A 25,495-nucleotide genomic window follows, 5' to 3' on the forward strand; every position below is an offset into this window, starting at 1 on the left:
TGCGGAAGAACAAAGACCGTGTGAGAAAAACGGCAAAATTGAAAGTCAATGCCGAAAACAGCGAAGTAATTCAAATCAATTAGCAAGATCTTTTAAAGCAACGAAGCATTTAAGTAACGTGGAATACCAACTTAAACAGGCAACCATACGCACTACAGAATAAGTAATTGGCTTTCGCACAAAACACAAAACCTAAAACAACCCAAAAATGGCAATAGGCAATGGCAATAACGAAAAAAATGAGTATTCCCATAACATTAAGCCAAAACATAGTGGCTGTTAAAATTAACTAGTACAACAAGGAACTTCTGTGCATTAACTGCTATATACCACCGAATCAAGCAGTAAATCTAACTTAAATGGTGTTTGTGTTTTGTTTTGTTGTGTTTAATGGCGCATAAGCGGCTAAGGCTATCATGCGCCAAGAACAAGGTTTAGTAAAATTGGCTCGAGAAAAGTTTGAAGACAAAGTGTATAAAAACGGTGGTGTAAAGGGCCTAAAAGTTATTTTTATTCCCTGGCTCATTAAATACAAACACTTTAGAAATGGCTGTTTGCAGAAGCTTTTAAAAGTTGGTTAACCTCCGTGGACATCCTTGGCTTGCCAAGGATCTCGAGGCCACCAACTACTCAGATAAAAACCTCAGCATCCTTCTCAGGACTGAGAAAGTGGTTGAGGTGTATCGTTTTAAGTAGAGAAGCACAGGGTAAGAACATTACAGGTTTTGAAGAACACCGGCTTCCCTTAAAAAGCTAAAAACATCAAGCATACTAACGGGTGCATGTTCAGCTAAAATCAATGCTGGATGAAATGGAATATGTTCTTTGTAAAATGTAGCAAAATATTTTTTCCTTACTGATTCAAGTTTTGTGCATGATAGTAGTATGTGGTTTACGGTAAGTTCATGTCCGCATTGCTCGCAAACAGGTTTGTCTTTCTTTGTTAGCAGGAAGTTGTGTGTGAGATGTGTGTGTCCAATACGGAGACGGCATAAAATAACTTCGATGAATCGTTTTTGGTGTGAGCATGATTTTCATTTGCCTAGGATGGGTTTTACTAAATGTAGCTTATTATTTCTTTCGATGTTCCATTGCGACTGCCATTTATTCCTTAATTTGCACTGCACCAACCTCATACCATCTTTGTAAGGAATGTACACTTTCTTTATTTCTTTGTTCCGAGCTTTTCCAGCACATTCATCTGCCCTCTCATTGCCATTGATTCCAATGTGACTGGGAACCCAGCAAACTTTTATGTCTTGTCCCTGTATTGTAGCACTTCTTATGTTGTGTATGATATCACCAATTAGTGGTGTCACTGCATTTCTATGGTGAAGTGAGGTTAGTATGCTCAGAGAATCAGTGTAAATGATACTGTTCTGAATGTTCTCATTTATTATTTTTTCTACAGCTAGCAAGACAGCGTAACACTCGGCGGTGAAAATGGATGCACACTCAGGTAGCCGTACTATTTTTTCCCAATTATTATGAACTACAGCACTTCCCACGTAGTGCGCCGATTTTGATCCATCGGTATAAAACGCTTCGTATTCTCTGTATTTTTCGTTTAGTGCTAAATACTCTTGTAATATCTGTTCATGCGGTGTATGTTTCTTCTGAAATTGTGTTAATGTGAAGTCGCACACAGATGGTAGACAGTACCAAGGCGGGAGTGGATCACGTTTGCGGGCAATATTAGGCAATGTGTCCATTATATCTAGTTCTTGGCATTTCTCTTCAAAGCGGAGAAGAAGTGGCCTGATTGCGAGGGGTCTGTTGGTAAATAGTGTTCGGGATGGGCACTTTGTAACGAGTGGGTAACAGATGTGTTTAGGCTGGGAACGGATCTTTAAAATGTATGAGCATGTGAGCGTTGTTCTTCTGTCTGCAAGTGGTGGTTCATTGGTTTCTACGTACAGGCTTTTTATTGGTGACGTCCTGTATGCACCAGTTGAAAGGCGCAATCCCAAATTGTGAACAGGATCCAGTCGCTTCAAGAACGATGGCCTTGCTGATCCATACACTATGCAACCATAATCTAGAATGGAACGTACTACAGAGCGATAAATGTGTAGAAGGCATACCCGATCAGAACCCCAGTGTTTGCGTGAAAGGACTTTCAGTATGTTCAGTGCTAGCGACGCCTTCTTTTTCAGTGCGTTTATGTGAGGCAGGAAAGTAAGCTTTTTATCGAAGGTTATGCCTAGAAATTTGTGTTCCTTTTTTAAAGGTAGTTCGGTTTGGTTTAGGTGTAATGTGGGATCTGTGTGCAAGCCTCGTTTGAGTGAAAAAAGTAAGGCTACTGTTTTCTGTGTTGAGAACTGGAAACCATTCTTGTCTGCCCATGTTGCCATTTTGTTGATTGTAAGCTGTACCTGTCGTTCGCATGTGGATATATTGGAAGATGTGCACGCTATCTGAAGATCATCAACATACATGGAGTACATAATGGACCTTGGGATTATTTTTCTAATAGAATTCATTTTTACAACGAAGAGAGTTGTGCTTAAAATGCACCCTTGAGGAACTCCATTTTCCTGAATGAAGTCCCTCGAAAGGGTCGAGCATAGGCGGACATTAAATGAGCGGTTAGACAAAAAGTCTTTAATGCAGTTGAGCATTCTGCCACGGATGCCGAGCTCAGCTAAGTCCTGGAGAATCCCGAACCTCCAGGTTGTATCATATGCTTTTTCTAAATAAAAAAAGACGCTAAGACAGTGTTGTTTGTGTATAAAAGCTTCCCTGACAGTATTTTCAAGGCGGACTAAGTGATCTGTAGTGGAGCATCCTTTTTTAAATCCACACTGATGGATATCAAGCAGTTCACAGGATTGAAGAACAAAGGTTAGTCTTATATTTAGGACACTTTCGAAGGATTTGGCGAGGCAACTGGTTAAGGCTATGGGTCTATAACTGCTAGGAGAGGTTGGGGGTTTACTAGGTTTTATAAACGGTATAATAATAGCTTTCTTCCAGGCTTCAGGTATTTTCCCTGACATCCAAACTGTGTTGAAGAATCTTAAAAGTGCTTCTATGGCAGGCTCAGAAAGATGTGCAAGCATTTCATAATGTATATGGTCGGGTCCTGGAGCAGTTTTTTTTCCGGCAGACAGTACTCTGTTGATTTCTTGGAGGGTAATTAGACTATTGTATTTTTCATTTGCACCTCCAGTTGTTGGCAGCCTCTGTTTTTCAGCTGTATTTTTGTATTTTAAAAAGGACTGCGTGTAGTGTGATGAACTTGAAACTGCAGTGAAATGTTCCCCCAATATGTCTGCCTGTTCCTCTATGCTTGTTTGTGTGCCAGGTGTTGTTATAAGCGGAATTGTGAATGGTGAAAAGCTACCGTTTAATTTCCGAACCTGCTCCCACATTTTTTTAGATGGGATCTGACTGTTGATAGATGAAACATAATTCTGCCATGAAGCTTTCTCGGCACTGCGACGGACGTACCGAGCTTTAGCTTTTGCTTTTTTAAAAATTAAGAGATTTTCATGTGTCGGATACCTACGGAATTTGCCCCAAGCTCTGTTTTGTTGTTTTTTAGCTTCTTTACATTCTTTTGTCCACCATACTTTATGGTTTTGTCGCGTCACTCCTGACGACTGAGGAATAGCTGCGAGTGCGGCAGTTATGATACAATTAGTAAACTTTTCGTTTATCTGGTCGATAGTAAGATTTTCTAAAATTATATTTTCTAAAGTTGCCTTTGCTCTAAAAAGTGACCAGTCGGCGAGGTGGAGCTTCCAGCGACGTGGCCTTGTAGGGATTATTTCCGGTGGGGATGTTAAAGTGATTAGTACAGGGAGGTGATCGCTGCCATATGGATTGTCAATGACGTCCCAGTTAAAATCGTTAAAAACAGAAGGTGAACTAAACGACAAATCTAAAAAGGTCATTTTCCCTGAGGTAGGGGAGCAGTATGTGGCTTTTTCTGTATTTAAAAGACATACATTATTTGTGAGGATAAAATCTTCAATTATTTGACCCCTAGAGTCACGGTGCTCGCTTCCCCAAAAAGTGGAGTGAGCGTTAAAGTCCCCAACTACTAGATACGGTTCTGGAAGTTCATTGACAAGTTCTTGTAAATCGTGGACTGTTAATGTAAAGTGTGGAGGAATATATACAGAACAGATAGAAATTGTTTTATGGCTGACGACACTGACCGCAACAGCTTCAAGCTTTGTTTTGAGTGTGATTTCTCGAGCAGGGACGCCGCTTTGCACGACAATCGCGACGCCTCCAGAGAGTCTATTTGCCTGCTCACGATCGCGTCTAAAAGTTTTATAGTGTTTCAGGATATTTGCATGTTGTGGACCAAGATTGGTCTCCTGAAGACATAAAGCTACGGGCGAGATTGACCCTAGAATATCTTTTATGTCATTGTAGTTCCTCAACATTCCTCTACAGTTCCACTGAACTAGAAAAGCCATATTTATGTTTGGGATAGGAGTGATTGAGAGTTTACTTATTTTCTGGGGCCGTTATGACGGTCCTGTCTTTTTTTCGCTCAAGAAAGCTGTTCCGCCGCTGTAGAGCAGGCGGGCTGGGAGTTTGGTCCATCACCTCGGAAGAGGTGCTGGACGACCGCGAAGAAGCCGCGGGTGGGTGAGTGTCAGGCCTCCCCCGACGAGGGGAAGTCCTGCGGGATGCTGACCTGTGGGCCGGCACTCCCTGGCTTGTAGTTGGCAGAGCAGCCTTCGCTGTCCCTGCCTGGGGCGTGGGTGGCCCTGCCACAGGCGCAGTAGAACTGGCCTCGGCAGGTGCCGGAGCGCTGTGTGGTGCTAGGCCCCCGCGCACCACATCAGTGAAGTTAGGTTTCGCTGTGAAGGAGAATGTGTTGGTAAGCGCAAAACGCCTCCTCGCTTCTTTGAATGAAATGTTTTCTTTGGTCTTAATGGTGATGATTTCTTTTTCCTTTTTCCAGGACGGACACGCCCTGGAGTGTAGCGTGGTCGCCTTCGCAGTTTGCGCAGCGTAGTGCTGCGTCGCATTCCTCAGACTGGTGGTCCTTTGATGCGCATTTCGCGCAGGTTTTGCGGCCGCGGCAGCTCTGTGAGCCATGGCCAAACTTCTGGCAATTGAAACAGCGACGGGGATTGGGTATGTAATGCCTTACGTTGACTTTCAAGTATCCGACATCTATTGTTTCGGGCAAGCTGCTGGTGTTAAATGTGAGCACCATGTGTTTGGTGTCTATTTCCTTGTTATCTTTGCGGATTTTGATTCTGTGGACATCTATTACATTTTGTTCGGATAGTCCTTGAAGCATTTCAGTTTCTGTTAGGTGGATAAAGTCAGCCTCTGAGATTACGCCTTTGACTGTGTTGAGGAATCGGTGGGGAGTCACGGAGACAGAGATGTCCCCTATGGAAGCATTGTTTGAGAGTTTCGAGCATTGGATGCTCTCACGGAGTTCGAGGAGTAGGTCGCCGCTGGACATTTTGGATACCTTGTAGCCAGGCCCTAAGGTATCTGTTAAACATTTGGTTACAAGAAATGGGGATATTATTCGAGCTTGCTTTTAGTCACTGTTGCTATGTATCACATGAAACTTTGTGAATGTAGGTTTCTTTTTCAAAAAAAAGTCTGCTGCCTCGTTCCGCACTCTTTTCAGAGAGCGATCTAGTTTGGAAAGGGGGGGAGCCATAAAAAATTTGATGTTTTGCGGTCATGGTGCCAGCCACCCACCATGGAGTCCAACAAGGGGACGCGACAGGAACTTGAAAGCAAGTCCTGCCTACGCCAGCTGTACACCTTAACTATAACCTAATATGACTCAACTCAGGGTAGTTGGTCACACACGGTTAACCCTTGCCGCCAGGAAAAAGAGGAAAAAACGAAGAAGAGAGGAGGATACAGGAAAGTTGTAAGAAAGGGAATAGGAAAGTGAAAGATAGAGGGGAGGACAGGAAAAGGCGACTGCCGATTTCCTCCGGTTGGGTCAGGCCGGAGGTGCCGTCTGCAGGAAGCTGGGGCCAAAGTGGTGTGTTGCCTCCGCCGAGGGGCCTTAAGGGTCCAAACGCTTGGCATCGTCTCAACCACCAGGATCCCCTTTTCCCCGGACACGGCGATGCCACACACGGCTAAGCGCGGATGCTCGGGTCCGTGGTGACGCATTGTTCACCATCATGCCCCTGCGGGGATGTCCCAGCGGATGCTCGGGTTAACCCCGTGGTGTCGCCACTCACCAACGTCTGCATGCTGCAGACGCCTCCCTGCGGGGACTAACTTAAATGGAAATAGGAGAATCAAAAAATACCCTTCAGATCATGTCTGAATCGCACGAGATTTTAAAGCGAAAAATTCTACTTGGGGAGGAAAACAGATGAAAAGGCACACAGGTGGCTGATTGGAGGTCAATAGCAATACTTAGTTTGAAGACTATGCACAGTGTGACAGTGCACTGATTACCTGTGCAGGACAGACGGATCTGGAGATTGTTTCCAGAGTTCATCCTGAAGAAGAAGAGTGCGACGAAGAAGAGGCAACTGCAGAGGCAGCCTATAACTCTGTAGCTGAGGCTGTAGTATGCACTGAAAAGTTGAGAGACTTTGTGTCTCAAGAGCAAGCTGTGCCAGAAGAAGTGTACAAAAACACTGACTCTTTGGCCAGTTTTGTTACTTCCTGTGCTTTAAAAGTACAAGTGCACAAGAAGATTACAGATTTTTTTTCAAAGTGACAAAGCCAGCATTATAACTGTTATGCACCCTGTACATAGTGATATGCATAAATTCCATTTCACACTTTTAACACTATAGATGACATGTCTTAAGGCTGAGTTTTATGTGCGCGAAAACTCACGCGAACGCGACGGTGACACGTCGCGCGAAGACTTCGCGCGAACAGAAATGTATGCGTTGCTTGGCTCGTCACTCGGATCTGCCGAAATAGAAAATTTTGCTCGGTCACCCAGAAGTGCATGCGCGATCAGCCGATAGCATGAACGCTCAGCGTACGTCACTGCCGGTCATTTCACGTGTTCTTTTTTGTTTTGAAGCGTTGTATCGCGATCGCCACGTATCCGCGCTTCCTACAAAACGATGGCGAACCAAAACTTCAGTGAGCGTCTTATTGACGCCGTCGAGTGCGAGTAGGTCCTTTAGGACTTGCAGCACAGGTACTACAAACATTGCGGCCATTCTGAAGCAGCTTGGCGCCGAGTTGCAGAAGCTGTCGGTGCATCAGGTGAGCAGTTTACTTGTAAACAATTTCATTGAGTTGGTTTCATTGACTGCTTACTGCTTCCGTACGCAGGCTGGATATTTACGAAGTGAAGGCGCTCATTTATGTCTCATGCATGTGGTGTTAGCTGTCGTTGAGCGATCGTTATCGTTCGCTAGAAAATTCGCGCTGCCGCGTCGCAGATTTGCCCGACAAGGAAAGCATGCATAGAGAACTAGAATTATACTATTTCACAGAAATACGGTACAGGCTTTTATCTTGTGGCGGGTTTAACGGTATGTGCTCTTTGTGCTTTCGCAGTTCCAGAGGTCAAAGCCCGATGGAAAAACCTGGGGTACACGTTCCGCCGCGTGCTTAAAAATCGCGTCCGGGCAAGAAAGAGTGGGGCTGGGGTGGACGACGAAGAAGAAGATACCACCTGGCTCTACTATGAGCGGTTGTGTTTCCTTCGGGACACGATGCTCGGCAGGCCCTAATTCAATTCCCCATGATTTCAGCACATTTATTTCACTTTAAGAGCAAAAATATATACCAACAGTATGTGCAGTCTGCCAATGCTAAAAGTTGTGCCAAATGAATTCTATTTGTGTTTACTGTCTGAAATAAATCAAACAGACTGTCCATGGTATTCAAGTGCATTCAAACTTGCAAAGGCACCACTTACCTCTTTGCAAGTGGAGTTTACACTCATCTTTTACACCACTGCAGAACCACAGGCTGTGAACCGTTCTCTCGACCAGACAGGGGCTTCATGCAGAAAAACTGTTTCGTCTAAACCGCGTAGCCATGAAGGCGCTCCCAAACCATCAGCAACTCCTGAAATCCAAGGAACCGTTGATTCCATAGGAAATGGGACAGTAGGGACTGACTCGAAGACCTGCTTCAGCTTGATGGGAGGAATTCACTAAGGTTGATCGAGAAACACGTACTGCAGAGCAGAAAAGCGATCAACGGTTAAGACATCTAAGCAATCACATGAGGGAGGTAGTCGCCAGAAAGATCATCAGCTTTTACGCAAAGTCATTGCTTAACTACCAGAACTACCGTGCCTCAAAGGGACACGTATATGAGCAACTCCTAGTGCCGGATAAGTACCGGTGGCAGCTTCTACATACAGCTGCTGCATGGAAATGCTTGAGCAGGCCACCTGGGCATAAAGATAATGAAAGCTAGATTAGCATTCGAATATTACTGGCCTGGCTGCTGGAAAGAAGTTGAACAGCCTGTTAGATCTTGCGACACCTGCCAGCGGGTTGGCAAGTGCCCATGACACTTGTTCCCATCATTACACAGCCCTTTCGGCGTCTTATGATATTGTTGGCCAACTGGCGTCGTCCAGCTTTGGTTGCCGCTACAATCTTACCACACTGTGCGTAGACACCAAATTTGCCGACGCCGTTCTCTTCAAGGAGCTAAGTTCTGCAATGCATTGTAGACACCCTTTTGTCAGTTTTCTCATGGGTGGGTTTCTCCACAGAGATATAGAGTGATAACGGGAGCGTCTTTACAAGCTGCTTGACAACGTTCTGTGAACAATGTGGAATTAGGATAATCTGGAGTTCCATTCACCACCCTCAGACAAATCCAGTCGAGCGCATGCACTCAGTGCTAAAGCGGATTCTTGGGTCTCTGTGTTTTGAACGTAAGGGAGGTTGGGAAGGCTGCATTCCAGCAGCACTCTGCGATGAGATCCGTTACCCACGAAAGAGCGGGATTTAGCCCCACTGAAATCGTTTACGAGCAAGACTTGAGGACTCGCCCCACTGCGTATGCTGAGGGAGGAAACATGGGAGGGTTACGGAGAGGATCTCTTGTGTAGAAGAGTATATTCTAAAGCTACTGGAACGATGGGAAAACGGACTTCGCGGAACAAAATGCAAGAGCAGCATAGTCACTGTCTAAATTGTACTAAGACAAATCGGCACGTAAATGCGTAAACGCATCTTTCAAACTGGCAGCCAGGTAATGCTGCTGCGCTCATCCAAAAGGAACAAGCTTGCATAAGGTGCAATGGGAAGGGCCAGCTAAGGTGGTGTCCAAGCTTTCGGACACCAACCACGAAGTAAAATTCAAGAAGAAACACTATCGGATAATCCAAAGTAATCTGATGAGGCCATTCGCGCAGCGTCAGGCACTGGTAAACATGATGGCACGCATGCCAGAGGGAGAGATTTCAGACATACCCTGTTTCACAGACGAGGACAAGCAAGCAGCAAATGAGCTGCTAGAGTTAATCGACAGAACCACGCCTGATGGAAAGTCAGTGAGAATACACGAACAAAGTCGTGTAGGACTTTGAGTTGGCGTTTTCTAAAAAGTCAGGAAAAACGAGACTGATCAAACGCATTCAGCTGGCCAGCGAACAGCTGATCAGGAGCAATACCATACCGTCTCTCTCCAAGGCGAAAAGAAATCGTTGAGACTGAGACCCACCACAAGCGTGAACTTGGCGTCAGAGTGACCTGTTAAAGACACGTCACCAGTCATTACTGTAGAGGTTTGGGGCAAGGATCAGAGGCCTTGCGTTGACTACCGAAGGCTGAGCTCAGTCGCAGTGGACCAGACCTACCCAATACCAATACAAAACATTGAGGCGAGGGCTGAAACAGCCATTAAATCAAGGCACATATTCACACTGGATTTGGATCGTGATTACCAGCAGGTGCCACTCACTGAGCACACCAGCCGGTACGCAGCATTCCTGTCTCCTGCCGGCACGTTTCATAGTGAGATAGTGCATAACACTCGTTCTTCTTTTGTGGGTGGTTATTCTTTTGTACTTTTATGCGTTTCTGGCTCTCTCTGAGCTACAGGCATATGCTGCGACAGTAAAAAAAACCACGTGCAAACTTTTCTTGAAGAGCGTAGCTTCGTAGGCAAAGACAAGGGCTCAAAGTCCTGTGTGCGACCAGATAGCAACATAATATGAGTGAATTGGTGCATTAAAGGGACAGTGAGGAGAGCTCTGTCAATACTTTTGCTTAGCAAAATCCGATAGTTAGGCATTTCACGACATTGTTGCCTCTTGATCGAGAGTGAAAAATGGATTCAGTTCTAAGATATTTGGATTTGAAATTGAAAAAGTTTATCCCGACGCTCTGAATCAAACTCGGGACTCTCTAATCACGACATAGGACAAAGTGACGTGAAACGTGACGTGACACATGACGTAAACGCAGACTCCGTGATTTCTGGCGGCTGGTGGTGCGATCTAGCAGGCGAAATGAAAGCTATCGCCAGCCGTACATTGAAACGTATCTATCGGCTGTCGCTATCGTCACTTCGTTTTTTTTAAGTTTACACCGGCGTTTTGCCAGCGTTACAGTGGATCTCGCTCCCAAACCAGACAACGAAGTCCTCGCAAAGAACTCCTCCGGCCTGCACTTCAGTGACTTCAGCCCCACAGAGCGTGCAATGCTTTTGAGGGCTGATATCAAGGATGTCCAAGCACCAAGGAGCCGGCATTGTTGGCAGCAAGTGCAGCAGCAATCATCGCCGAGCCATCGTCACGACTGATCAGTAGAGACTGGTATGTGCGGACACATATGAATTCTGTAATAGCCTTCGTACATCGTAGTGCTGCCCAGCGTCTTGATAACATCGAGGCCCGTGCAACTATAGCTAGCCATAGGCATTTTCCTCTTCCTTCTCCAAAGCGTGCGACTGCGAAGTGCATGAAAAGAACGTTTAAAAGCTGGCAGCTGCTATGACGCCTACCGCCACGAGGAACTGTGATAATAAATCCTTTTATTCATTTACCGGCTGAACGATATGCAAAATTTGCATTGCCAGTGCAGATAAGCGTACAAAGTCAGCTTTTTCTTTTGCGGTTGTTTCTGGTGCAGTAGTGGACAGTGTACAGTACAAGTTCTGTCGAACTTTGAGGAGCTGGAGTGTGTGTACTGCCGTGAGATGGACCATGTAGTTGCGGCTCGGCCGGAGGGCTGTATCACGGAGCCCCCGGAATTCAGCCTGCTATGCCTCAACATCGGCGTGGTCCATGTTGCTTACTACGAGCAATGCGCACAGCAGGAAACTATGAGCGACGAAATCTGAGTTGGCACTTCAGATGCGGCAACAAAAAGATACTGCTTATACTTTTTCCTCTTCGGCATTTCCACACGTACCTATAAAAATAAACGGCTGATTCACAAGGACACACTGTGGTCCCTGTACTGTGGTTACAGAGAGCACAGCAAAGTGCTAACTGCATGCAAGTGGAAGAAGTCCAATTATGGTAGAGGTGACGGCTGATAAGAAGAACGAAAGGGGAAGTGGCGTTGGAGGTAGGGTTATATACAGGCGGTAGAGAGGGCGATGAAGTGCGAGTCATTTTTTAATTAGGGCTGGTAGAGTCACTCGATAAACTTTTATGGTGGTTGTCACCGCCACACGTACGACCGCGGCCGCAAGAGGCAGCACGTTTGTTCCTACCGCAGTCGGCCACTTCCAGCCTGTCGCCATTTAGTACTGTTGCGAAAAGCCTTTCCAATGCGACTTATGTCAAAAGAAATTTAGTTACAATAGAAGTTTGAAGCAGCACAAACAGAAAATTCACAAACAATAGCAGTGGTTCACGATGCCCTTAGTTAAAGAGTTCTGCTAGGCGCCACTTTGTATGCCAGCTAACGAGATTATTTTTTTTCTTACCTTTCTCCTTAAGATTAGGGGATTGATTCCTTTTGACACAATACACGGCCATTCGCTTAGAGTTCATGTACTATCGTGCGCAAAAGTGGAGAGACCACGGCTTCGACGACAGGAACGGCTCCGGGGCCGCACCGCGGCACTGCTATCTCGCGCTGCGCGCTTGCTGCGAGATTGCCTCGCGTGACGCAAAAGTTTTCCCTCGCTCTCGGGCTGGTGCTTACCATGACTGACAAATTTCTAGTGCGACGTTTGGCTCTTCTTATTTGGCAACCGTTATTTCTAGGCACCGCGATTGCTCTGGATTTATTTCTACTGGTAAAATAACGCAGTCACGCTGAAAATGATGAAGCAACGACGTTCGCGGGTCATGGAGTGTACAGGTGCCTCGACCAGCCGTGGCAGTGCAGATGAACAGCCGCCTTCAAAAAAAAAGAAGGTAAATCTGCCCATTAATGTCGACGTTTAGTAGTAACCCTTTCTGCTTTCTTTTTCTGCGTTGCAAGGGGCCACATAACGTCAGCACATGCAAGCAAAGGGTGCAATTTTTAGGTCTGTGAGATGACGTGTGAAGTGGAATCCTGTATAATCTGTATGAGCACTACTGCCGAACTGTACATAGAGGGGGCCGGGCTTTGTCAAGCCGCAGTTATGCAGCTTTTACCCGTCACCCCCTTTTCTCCTTGAGAGAGAAAATAAAGACGACTTGATTTGATAATCATCACTGTGATCAGTTGTCTATTGCTACAGATTGTAACACATAAAGGTTGTTGGCTGCAAGATAGAATTATGAGCATCAGAATTCTTTGCCATTGCTAGCGATTTTGTGCCTGCTTTTATTTTTCAAGTGCACATGTTTTCATGTAAACAGTACCTCGTCCGGACACTCTCGGGGCACCTGTGACTATGAGAAGTATTACTTCAGTGGCGATTCTTCCATATCGTGACTGCTCTTGCAACAAGTGCTTAAAATCTCCAGTGAGTTGGCCAATGTGTTAGAAAAACAACATCGTATTATGCCAACAGTGCTTCTGACTCAAGGGCGAGTTATGGTGCAGCAGGGAGGAGAGCACGCAAGGTCGGAGTTTTTTTTTTTTTTGTGACATCCCGAGCAAACACTGATTTACACGTAATTTATAGGGAAGAAGGCATGCCCGAGGAGCCACTTCAGGAGGAGAGGCAAGCCGAACAAACTCTGAGTAGGAAACGGCGCCGCAGGTACAAGCCAGTGGAGTCACTGCTGCAGTTAATGGAAGATGCAGAGGCTGCGAAAGAGAGGCGCCACGCGGAGAGGATGGCCCTACTGTGGGAATTGATAAGTTCCCTGAAAGATAAGTCTCCGTAATGCTGTTGTTGATTTGTTGCATAGTGTTGTGCTGCTTTATAGCTCTGTTATTATAATGCGTGGCTTTGTTCGATCTGCGGATGAAAGTAGTATGTAACTTAAGCAATTCGAAAGATACGGGAAGTGCCTGAAGCTCTTCAGGAATGCTGGAATGCCGTACTACGGCAACCTTAGTTTAAAGAAGGCTTAGTGTGATTTCCTACGAAGGTACGTATACAGTACACTGCTTGGAACTTGCTTTTAAGACAATGCAGCATGGTCATATAACATTCGTTCGTTGGAGAGTGGGAGCAGTAAGCGCGAGACGATGGCTTCCACAAGTGTGCTGTTCTCACACTTTCGGGAGCTTACATCACACAGCTGCGGGAGCCCTCAACTCGCGCGGCTAATTCCCACTCCTCTTCAAAGTTGCGGGACGGAGTATTTCCACATCTTGTTAATTTTTAAGGCACCGCTAAGTTCACTGTGCCTATATAAAGTGCGACAACGCGCGAAAGGCAGACCATAGGAAGCACGTGCAGTTCGCAGCCATTCGCAACGGAAGCTTTGCGGCTTTCTGTACACAGACGCGTACAGTGCTAAATAAAGAACAGATACACTGTCAAATATGGTGTGGAAAAGTGAGTTGTGATTGCCTTATACTTATTGAGGTGTTTGTTAAAGTGCATTGTCTGTTATACTTGCAGCATTAAACACTTCTATTAATTGGTTCCAATGTTTTTACTTGGGCTACTGCATTGTGCCACTTGTTTCACCTGACCGATGTTTGTCGCTTTCTTTTTTTTTTCAGAAATCCTGTGGGTGGGAAGGTTATGGATGTTTGTCCCAAGCTTGCCACATATTAATTCAGATTTAAGGAATTTTACGAATATAACCCATTACTCAGCTGGTGTATCATCAACCACAATAAAATATGCCTGCCATGCATCAAATTGTTTTTCATTTATTGCATCGCCGAAGTGAAAAAAGCATGCATGCATGCACAATATATGCGAATATTTGAGAAAGATCCGCCAACGGACGTACTCAACTGGATGTCCGTTGGCGGGCACACCGTATACCTTTGCCTTGTTATCGGAGGGCCAACAGACGTCCACCGCCTATTTGCGGATGTTCAGCGGACGTACGGAACATCCGAAACGGACCTCTGTCGGCAGTTTGAAGGATATCGGAGGTTGCTTGGGGGTGTTCTTGTCACTTGTCTATTTAAATTTCCAGTATGAAGTCCTGATGCGCAAGGCGGTCCTCCGAACAGTGCAAAAGCAGCACGGCGAGTTGCTCACGGGAATCTGGAGCCGGATACCTAAAGAAACTGTGCCTGAGAGCAGTGAAGTTCTGAGGAACCAGTTCGATGACGTCGTACAAGTAAAAAATTTCGACAGAAGCCTTCATTCTTCCACCAGGGATGCTCTGGTAAAAAAAAAACTGCTGTTCATTAGCTTTATCAATACTCCAAGTGGCATGGTTTTGTGATCCTGGTTTGTGTTCATGCAGATACGCCAATTCCACCAAATAGGTGGTTCCCCACCGGAGTCTTGTACACGTCACGTGCCGAGAGCCTTCATGACTGACAATCTCGCTACACTCTTCAAGTACATGTCAACTTTTTATTACCTCAAATCAAAGTTATTAGGAAGATTTAGAGCTTTTCCTTTAAGCTATGCCATATTTAGACTCTGTAAGTGGCCTGCTTTTTCTTTTGTAAACAAAAGTTGATGGCACTATTACGGCAGTTTAGCATGACAGTGTGCACCGTTTGGTGTGCAGACACAAAAGATTGGCAGCCAGAAGCACATATTGTTGTTTAGAAGGGCGAACCATGGCAAGTCTCCTGAAGTTATCGGGCAACCACAGTGATGCGGGTCATTCCAGAAATGCTTCTGGAGTATGTCTTCATTTTCCACTTGTCTTAGACACCCTGATGCAGCTGTCTGGCACTACAACTATCAGGTTTTTGAGGCTGAAGCCACTTTAATTCTCTGTCTCCACATGGTGCAACACCTCCTGACCAGCAGCATCCGGAGTTCATAGTTGGCTTTCTCATTATTCAGAAGGGTGTGCATGTAACCTGTCGTGTAAGCCGTGTGTGTGCAGACTACCTTATACACATGCATGCGCAATCTTTTACCAGTGGTCATCATGTGGACATAGCTGCTGCCAAGATTTTCCATTTTTGGTCGTTACCAGCAGTCACTGTAAGAGCTCTTGGAGCATTTCCCAATGTGGATGAGTTGAAATGATCCATTTTTTTTAAAGCAAGTAATTCAAGGCACAAGCAAAATTCTTGGCAGCAACCAGAGAATTTTTTCCAGATCTTCTCTTCTGTTTGCAGAATTTTTGAAACTGTGCAAGTTTAGGTGGCCACTAGCAGGACCTTAGCTACATTTATTGCCTTTTCATCTGTATTCTATCTTTTCAGTCTACTTGAAGGCTGAATCAGCTGCACTTATCCATCTCCATTCCATTTCTTTGTGAGCACATTAATTAGTCCAGGGCTTCATTTCTTGTTGTTTCTGAGCATATTTGAACGCCCAGCATTGCTGTGTGGCTGTTTCTGAATGTACAGCCATGAAGCAGACATGCTTGGCATGCTCATTAATTTTCATGTGGCCTTTGGTAGCTGCCAAATGCAGTGAATTCGTGGTTGAGACTGCCATCAGGGATTGGCTTCGCCATGCTCCTGCTAGCATCAAGATGGATTCCTATGCTGTTTTTCTATGCTTCAAAATTTTAATTGTGTATTATCATTTTATTGCCAATGCTTTTGTTGCCCAGCGGAGTGGCCTACGCACAGCTGAACAGTGAACCTACTAACTTCAAGCCAAAACAAGAGCTGCAAGGCCTCGTCGCTTTTGTTGCCGATTGGAGTGGCCCATGTAAGGCTGTACTGTGAGGACCTGCTGACTTCAAGCTCACAAGCAAGAGATGCGAAGGGGTCTTTACGGGACGGAATATTTTTTTAAAAGTTATAAATGCGTGAAAAAACAAACTGGAAACAGTATGCAAGCAAAAGCTTGTAGACAGACTAGAAACAGGAGTTGTCACAAAAAAATCTAGTATGACAATTCAAATCACAGTGAATGGGCTGACAGAGACTAAGAAGAAAATGTTCACCGAGTAAGCTGATAATTGAATATCCACCAACAGGCTAAAGGTGTTAATGAAGTGTTATGCCAGATTTTTTGTGACCTCTACAAGTTCCTGCTTGCATATTGATGCATGCGTGTGCTCTTCAGCAACCCAATGGGCATTTGAACTCTCTTGGACATCCCACGGACGTCCATGGGATGTTCAGTGCCCATTGGGAAGTTATTCGACGCCTCAGTGAGAAGAGGAGTGTGAGCCAAGCAAGGTCATGTTCACTGGATGCGCCAGTTAAACTGTCTGGACAGCGCTGTGACGGATCAGCTGTGCCTCCAGGATTTGAAGGTATACAGCACTCCATGCTGGAAATGAAGGACACAGTGTTGAAACTCGGCATGACAACTGTGTTCGCTTGAAAAATGGTCACATTGTTTTAATAACATTTTTTTTGTGTTCATCAGGAAGTATTTACATCTGTGGACATTTTTTCACAACTTTAGGCAACCTTTTTCTGAGCCCTCTGCCGTCATCAGAATTGATGATTGTCTCTGCAAAAGGAGTTTCACAGAATACTTCAGTATGGAATGTAGATGACATTCAGCATTAGTGTGTGTGCCTCCCAAATGGACCAAATTCATATGCAGTTTTCTCTCTTCTGCACATGTGCAAAGGTACCTAAATCTGAAGAGGATATCTGGAAAAGGTAGGCATTTATTACAAATATATTTTAAAGCAGCGGTAATGTGTAAGAATTGTGGCTTTGTTGATAACATTCAGTGCTTTAGCATCTTATTTGTACTTTTGGCGTGGGGGTTTCAAGATTTGTGTTTTTTAATGTCTGCTTTCAGGTTCTAAAATGTTCAGCATTGTGCATTTTCAAGATGTGGATGAAGTTTCTGTTGTTCCGTCTATGTGGATAATTGCAGAAAACACTGTTGTGCGGCCATAGTACAAAAATTCGAGCAGGATTAACGAGGCAATACAGAACAATGAGAAACCATCTGACCATTGGAAGAAGTACAGATGTAGAGTGTTGTGGACTTGTGGTAAGCAGTATTTGAAATACTTGTAAGCATCATTACGTACCTTAGTTACACTCTCAAAATGGGATTCTTCTTATGCCTGTAGCCTAGCCTGAAATATTCTCAGGTTGAAGCCTGTTTTACAAACAAGGTATGCTCGGCGGAAAGATGGTGCTCCTATTTTTGGCGAAATCAGGTTTATTCTTGCCAGCAACGACAACCACTTTTCCTAGTTAAGAACCGTCCACTCAAGATAAGAAGAGCTTGCTATTCACTTTTACTACATTGTAAGCAGTGACGGGCCTTTCAAATGCACAAACTTAAAAGCCTCTTTGATTGGACTCAATTGGCACAGTATGAATTCTTCCTGTTGCTGTGTTGAAGAAAGCTCTAATAGATTTTGCTTGATTTCACGTCTTTGAGAGGCGGATTGGTCTCACGACAGTACACTGCGAGCCGGCTACCACATGTGGACAATGAAGCAATAGAAACTACTACACAGAATCTGCTCGACTGTGGTATTCAGTCACTTGAACACCTTAAATATGTAGTGGAAGATGACCTAATGTTTCCGAATGTGTTCAGAATGTTCAGAATGTGTGAAAAGTTCCATATAGCCACTCCCCCGCTGTACAAGTGTCCATTCCACAAGAAAGTGAGGCTTCCGTGAGCATGCTGTACCAAGATTTTGACATTCCAAGGGACTCATTTCCTTCCCAACTCATTAGAGCACGTCAAGAGGGCAGGCACCCACTCAAAATTGACCCCAATAAAGTGGTGAGGACAGTAAGTAACAAGGTGCTCGCCTGCTATCAGAAGCCTGGCCACAATGTGCTGCGAGCCATAGCAAGTGACTTTGTTGGGAATGATACCGTCAATGCTACTGAACTAGAAACACTTCTTCGGAAGCAGGAAAATTGCGTTAATAACAAATGATGCACACTTCTGAGTGTATGAGGCGATGTATTCCAGATGATGATGAAGATTCGACTACAAAAAAGCCACAACTGCAAAAGGATTCTTACGGCTGAGTAGCCTGGCAACCTGATCTGCTATACAGAAACGGCTGAAATGCAAGATAAAAAAACAGAATAGCTGCAAGCCCAATTCAGGTTAGCTTCCCAAAACAACTCTCGAGTCACCTAGCTAATGGCTGAAACATATCTCTCACAGAGGCAGGTGATCAACACCGGCAGAAGTGCACTGATCATGAAGGAGTATTGGCCTTTCCGCTTCAAACACATATGATTGCATGTCAATATAGTGCTGGGGTTCAGTGCCTCGAAGACTTTCAAAGACCAGGTGAAGATCACAGAGCGACAGGTCTCCACAGCGTGTTGCGAGGAAAAGTCAGAAATCCTGCAGCTTCTATAGAGCTTGATGGAGAATCCCCTTCAGTGATAGGTTCCGAGTCCGATCCTGTGGTACTCAGCGAGCTGGACTTGCTTGCTCTTTAATCAAGTGTGGAGGACTGTGCATGCAATGTAAGAGGTCAGCTTAGGGCTTCCACTTTAAAACACCAGGGCAGGAGAGCAACAGTGAATTCTGTGCTTTGAATTTTTACGCCGTACTTCCCAAGTCTCCCAAAAACTTACCATACCCTAATGTCCCCACCCCGGCATGTACCGATCGTGCAAATGACTAATGGCGCTTCGGACATGTGGTACCTTGTGGACGTTAGTGCCCTCTCTCTGTTGGTGAACATTGACGGTCTGCCTCTATTTAAGAGCAGCAACACGCAAGTCTGGCCGATACTGGCACATCTGCACCACCCAAGCAACAAAGATTTAGATATTTTACTTGCTGTGGGGGTATTCTGTGGCACATCAAAACCAGAATGTGCTTTTACATGGAAGTGATCACAAAGGCATGCACCATGCAGTGACACTTAAAGCAATCCTTTGTGTTATTATGGTTGCAACAAGCGCTGTGCAAAAGGTGTGTATATTGGCCGCATGACGTATCCGTACATGCATAGTCCGTTACGGTCATTTGGTACGTTTTAATTGGTACGTTTTTTTTTGGTTATTTTGCTTCCGTAGTACCGACCTCTGCATCCTTTACTGCACATTCATTTGATAAGAGCTGGTAATGCAATGTATAATTTATGAACATTTGCAGCTGCTGTGCACAACATCGAAAGCCTGAGTGCCCGCTTCAGTGGTAAAAGGATGCCTGCAGTCATTTCATTTGAAAAACAGTTCTCTATAGATGTCTGTCACTAACCGTCTTTCGTTTCCTTTAGCATTTGAAAAAAAGACTTGAAAATCAGATGAAGATTCTCGTTGAACTAGGAACTCTAAGGGAACTAACATCATCAAACAAGCCCTCAACAAGGACAAAACTGCCAGACGACTGCCCTGCATTGCCTGCTACAACTGCTGATGTTCTCCATCTCGAAGCATACATTTCTTCAGAGGAGAACTTTGAGAACCAGGAGGAACTGATGTGCAGGATACTGTCCGGACACTCTTAAGTGGCTTCATGAGGAGGCGGCCACATTACAATTCAGCTGGCGTGAATCACATGGCCAAAAACATGAATTTGGTAATTAGAAAAATATACACATGATCCTCAGTAAGCATTTCTTTCACTCTTATCATATTGCAACACTTATGTTAAATATTCTACCGGCGCCCCTGTGCGGTCTGTCTTCATACTTTGCCGCACGCCAGACTTCGTCATCTTCTGCTCGGCTCTAGGGTCGGTCGGCTGTGCTCCGCTAAGTGCTCTTGCCAAGTACTGTTGTGCCAATAAGAACGCTCTACCGGTGTTCGGTGACATTTTGGCAGAGTCATTTTCACAGTCTTAGTGTAATTCTTTACAACAGCTCCAACTCTGCTGTGGGGTTGCCTGTTGTAGTTGTACTGTGATAGTAACAGCTAAATTGATGGCAGTGACTTGCTGGTCACGTATTTGGTACAAATGGCACAGTTGTCCATTTGTAGTATATGCATCACAACTAATATTTTGACACTTAGAAGAGCGACCCACTTGTCGAATTCTGCTTATGTCATTATGTCAGTTTCCTAATGTCATTTGCTGACATGGCTGCTGTTCCTGCTACATTTGCCTTCCCTTGAAATTCAGTCTGTTATCCTTAGAGACATCAGTTATCCGCTTCCCAAATCAATACCCTGCCCATACCATTTTCTCTTCATCTTAAGTAGGCTGTTATGAAGTCGTGTTTGCTCCTTAGCCCACTCCACTCTCTTCCTGTACAACCCAAATGAAAAGATACACTTAATTGACACTTATGACCTGAATTTACTTTCGCTTCTCAGTCAAACCTGAAATGTGTTACAGGCAATACTGCACACGAAAAGTACGTGCTTTATGATGACTCGATGCTCCCTTTGCTTTGTTTCTACCTGTGCGGATTTTGTGAATCTTTTGGCTCAGTGCTTTTAATACATGCGGCCTCCTTCAAAGGCTACATCCTCATCTTAGTTTCAAAGACCTTGAACAGCTTTCTAAGTTCTGCGGCTGAGCCTTGCATTAATTTTTTTATCAAAAAAATGAACAAGCCAAGCATGATGTCGAAGCTCAAGGCAGCGCAGCACCTCAAGCTAAGCAGACTGAATTATTTGTACACTGCTTGCTTCGTGCATTGAAGCTTTCTAGTCAGCTTGAGCTAAAAACACTTGCAATAAAATCTTATGAAGCAGTGAACATTGTTTAAAATATTTTTCGCGCCATGCGTTATTGCTGCCTTTTGAGTCCGATTTCTGTCTTGCCTGCCTAGGCCTCGTCCTTTGTGTCTTGCCATCCAAGCGCAGGTAAGTGAGGCTGTTGCCATGCCTCAGCATGCACATCGACTGTGCCCACAGACGTTTTTCAGCCGCGTGCCACAAGGCGTGTGCGGCGCAGATATTTGTAAAGAGTTAGTGAAACGCTTCTCGAAGTCTGAGCTGGGCGGCGTGCAGGACTTTGGGGCTGGCCTGCCATCCAGCGCTTTCTCGCGAAGCTTGTAATCGAGGTGCAAGGCACCGCGGTGCGCTTCGCGTACCGCGGCACGCTGAGCACCGTGGTGCGAGTGTTTGGTTTTCCAGTTGACATCGAGGTAGCCGAGCTGAAAGGAGCCCTGGTGCAGTACGGACCAGTCGAGACCATCGCCGCAGAGTACGTGCCTGGATTCGACGGCGTGCCGAACGGGACCATGCGCGTGCGGATGGAGATGAAGTTGGCGCTGCCCAACTTCCTGCAGGTGCCCGAGTTCACCGTGCAGTGCGAGTATGAGGGTGTCGCACGTCTCAGCCGGCGCTGTGGTTCTCGCGAACACGTGCGGGCGGCGTGCGATGTGCCTTTGTGCTCGCGCTGCGGTGTGTTTGGCCACGCCACGAGTGAGCAGCCGTGCCCCCAGTGTGGCGGCGACCACGGCGTTGCGAAGTGTGCAACGCGCACGTTTCGCGTCAGTAGCGAAACGCGCGATGCTGTCTGCCGCAGCCGCTGCTGCGTCGCAGGTTGTCATTGCGTCAGAGAAGGACCAGGACCCTGCCACGGACACCTCGGTCGAGGCCTCCAGTGGCCCCGCAGTTCCAGGAAGCAGCCAACACGAGGACGACAAGCCTGCTGAACCATGCGCGGCGGAACCGGTCGCGGCGGAGGCAAGCGCGCCCCCGAACCAGAAGGGCGAGGGGGAGTTCACTCTCGCGCAGCGGCGGAAGCGCCGACGGAAGGAGCGAGCAGCCAGCCCATGAAGCGAGCCCCCAGCGCCATCTGAGGACAGCTCAGCGCACTGCCGTGTGCCTGCGAAACTCAAACGGTGTGACGTGCCACGCGCTTCTCCTCTTGCAGGGGACGGTTCCGAGCAGTCCGGAGACGAGGGGCACTGATGCGACTCGTGCAGTGCGGTCACCAACTGCGACTGCAGATTCCTGACCGACGCCACGCACAGCTCGGACGAGGATGAAGACGAGGTAAGCGGGGGCAGCCGCCCCGCGACCATGACCGCCTTCCTCGCGCGTCGCGGCCCTTGTCCGGGTAGGACCTTCACCCTAAAACAAAAAAACTGTCCCCCCCACTTGTGGAGGGGGACTGGGCCTTGCCGGGGGTGTCGGCTGGACGATGATGAGTTGATGGGTTATGTGTGACCCAGGGCTGAGGGCACTTTTGGGTGCCAATCCTTCTCCTCATCTGACAACGGTAACTTACCACCAAGAAATGAGACCATACACTGAAGAAGCGAAGGCCATGACCGTGTCTTGGATATGCGCATCTAACAATGTGCTTTGTGCGTAAGAAGTTCCATCTGATGTTTCATTGCATACCTCTGAAAAGGTGGGTCGCCAAGTTTCTCTCAACTGAAACTGTCGCAAGGCATGGCAAAAGATGGGATGATGGGAGCTCCCACAGTTTTAATGCTGAAGCAATTGAGGCCACTTTCAACTCCAATGCACGGCTTTCCTGCTGACGTGCAGGTTTCTTTGGCACCACAGCATCAACTGTGAGCAGACACCTCAGGAAGAGAGGGCTGCGTCCTAACAAAGCTCGCGTGCACCACGAACTTACCGCCCAAGACCTGGCACAACGAATGAATGGAGTTCTGTCGTGCAGAACAGAAAAGAACTGCTGCAGACCCTGGACGTTTGCAGTTTGTATTGCTCACTGATGAAGCGATTTCCCACCTCGACGGCGATGTGAACCGACAAAACACGCGACAGTGGTCCCAAAAAATCCCAGGTTTTCAACGGCATGTCCTGTGCACTCTCCAGGTGTGACACTTGCAACTCTCAACCTGTCAGTTGTCATGGTAGTGTGAAGTTTTCGGCACCCAAACAGGCAAGTGCCAGTAGAGTATGGCACAGACAGTGTCTGGTAAAAAACCTTGTTTCCCCATTAATTTTTTGTCGTGTTTCCTCTGTGCAGCATGGCAAAACCATTCGCCGTGGTGAAGTTTCCGCTCGAGGACGACTGCCTTGCAGTCATTCCTGTTGGATGGCTCACTGAGACAAAAGAAGAGTGCTACTGGCCTGTGGCCAGGAGCTCGGAGGTAACGCGGCTCGCAAAAGCTGAGGCCGAGCCAGCTCTCGGAGGGGAGTGGATGCGTTGCCCAGTGGTCGTCGTTACCACTTGCTGTAAGTAGTCTTATTGCAGACATAATGATGGTAACTTCATCAGCGATTGTAAAGGCCTCTTTGCTAGATTCTGTGAGTCTGCACCTCTGCATGGCTAAATTACGACTAAGAAGTCATGTTGATAGCTACCGCTTAGCCAGCTGTCAAAAAGAGGAGCAGAATGAACTGTTAGCTATTGCACTTGCGGCCCACATGGTCGCCAAGCTTGCGAAGCTTGGGTTGTGTCAGCACAACGATTCTGGTGAATAAAGAGTCTGAGGACTCTTTATTCAGTGGCTTCGGGTATGGGTCAACTAACCCGAGAGGGAACTAATCGGGTCTTGCATCTTGGCAAGGGGCCAAGATGCATGAATTCTGATTTTCGAAGAGAGCACTGCACCCCGAAAATTTTGCTCACATCTTCTTCCTAAAGCTGTTTAGACCACGAAGACACCACTTTCACCCAGGTGGGACCTTTATTGGGCATTCTGTGCCCGATTTTTATTATGCCTCGTGGGCATTTCGTTAGGCCCAATGAGAGCTTGCACAAACACCGCCCTGGACGGGGTTTCCCATATGGCGGCCTCCGCTATTCGGGGCTACAATCCGTCTACCCTCTTCTGGGCCGAAATCTCCCCTGTTGCTGCCCAAGATGCTGAGGAATCGTCGGACGATATTTCTGACGAGAGGCTCTACACGTTGCTCGTGCTAGGCAAGCGTGGCCAACGCCCCAATACCGTTTGCAATACCGACGTCGCCGCTCAACAATCTCCTGCTCCAGAGGTCGCCGCGCGGGTTCCGACGGCAGAGAAGCCATCGTGGCGTCCACGCAGGATGCCTTTTTTCGAGAAGGAAGACATCATTAAGATCATAAAGAAAATATAAACAAAATAGCTGAAATGTTTTTGAAGCACATGAGTTGAGGCAAGGCGGCCATGGCTTGAGGCAGGTTCCCACACCTTACTGCATGCAGTGCTTTTACCCATGTTTTTACTTCGGTGTCAGACCTGGGGATCCCGAAGCATCCCCTGGTCAACATTCTATGTCTTTGTGAGGAAAACACGGTTGTCGTGCACTTCGGGTCCTCGATCGGCCCCATCGCAGTGAAGAAAGGTCTGCGCGAAGGGCGTCTGCCTTCGCCACTGGAATATTCTCCATGGTGAGTATCGAGCGAGAGCTGCTTAGGTCATAGATTGGTTCAGAAATAGATTTTGATCAGATTTTGATCAGAATAGATTTTGATCAGAAAGTCCTTCAAGCATTTCGGTTTCTGTTAGATGGATGAAGTCAGCTTCTGAGATAACGCCTTTAACTGTGTTAAGAGATCGGTGGGGAGTCACGGAGACAGAGATGTCCCCTATGGAAGCAATGTTTGAGAGTTTCGAGCATTGGATGCTCTCACGGAGTTCGAGGAGTAGGTCGCCGCTGGACATTTTGGATACCTTGTAGCCAGGCCCTAAGGTATCTGTTAAACATTTGGTTACAAGAAATGGGGATATTATTCGAGCTTGCTTTTGGTCACTGTTGCTATGTATCACACGAAACTTTGAGAATGTAGGTTTCTTTTTCGAAAAAAAGTCTGATGCTTCGTTCCGCACACTTTTCAGAGAGCGATCTAGTTTTGAAAGGGGGGGAGCCATAAAAAAATTTGGTTTTTCGGTCATGGTGGCAGCCACCCACCATGGAGTCCAACAAGGGGACGCGACAGGAACTTGAAGGCAAGTCCTGCCCACGCCAGCTGTACACCTTAACTATAACCTAATATGACTCAACTCAGGGTAGTTGGTCACACACGGTTAACCCTCGCCGCCAGGAAAAAGAGGGAAAAAACGAAGAAAAGAGGAGGAGACAGGAGAGTCGTAAGAAAGGAAATAGGAAAGTGAAAGATAGAGGGGAGGATAGGAAAAGGCGACTGCCGATTTCCTCCGGTTGGGTCAGGCCGGAGGTGCCGTCTGCAGGAAGCTGGGGCCAAAGTGGTGTGTTGCCTCCGCCAAGGGGCCTTAAGGGTCCAAACGCTCGGCATCGGCTCAACCACCAGGATCCCCTTTTCCCCGGACACGGCGATGCCACGCACGGCTAAGCGCGGATGCTCGGGTCCGTGGTGACGCATTGTTCACCATCATCCCCCTGCGGGGATGTCCCTGCGGATGCTCGGG

General features: G+C 46.5%; 1 pseudogene; it reads left to right on the top strand.

Moving 5' to 3' along the window:
* The window catches only part of LOC149367061 (uncharacterized), a 40,722-nt pseudogene extending 17,989 nt beyond the window's left edge, over positions 1-22,733 (top strand).
* The last annotated feature ends 2,762 nt before the right edge of the window (positions 22,734-25,495 follow it).

This window comes from Amblyomma mixtum, chromosome 1 (genome assembly GCF_055824585.1).
Source record: "Amblyomma mixtum isolate Tamu chromosome 1, ASM5582458v1, whole genome shotgun sequence".
Classification (NCBI taxonomy): Eukaryota; Metazoa; Arthropoda; class Arachnida; order Ixodida; family Ixodidae; genus Amblyomma; species Amblyomma mixtum.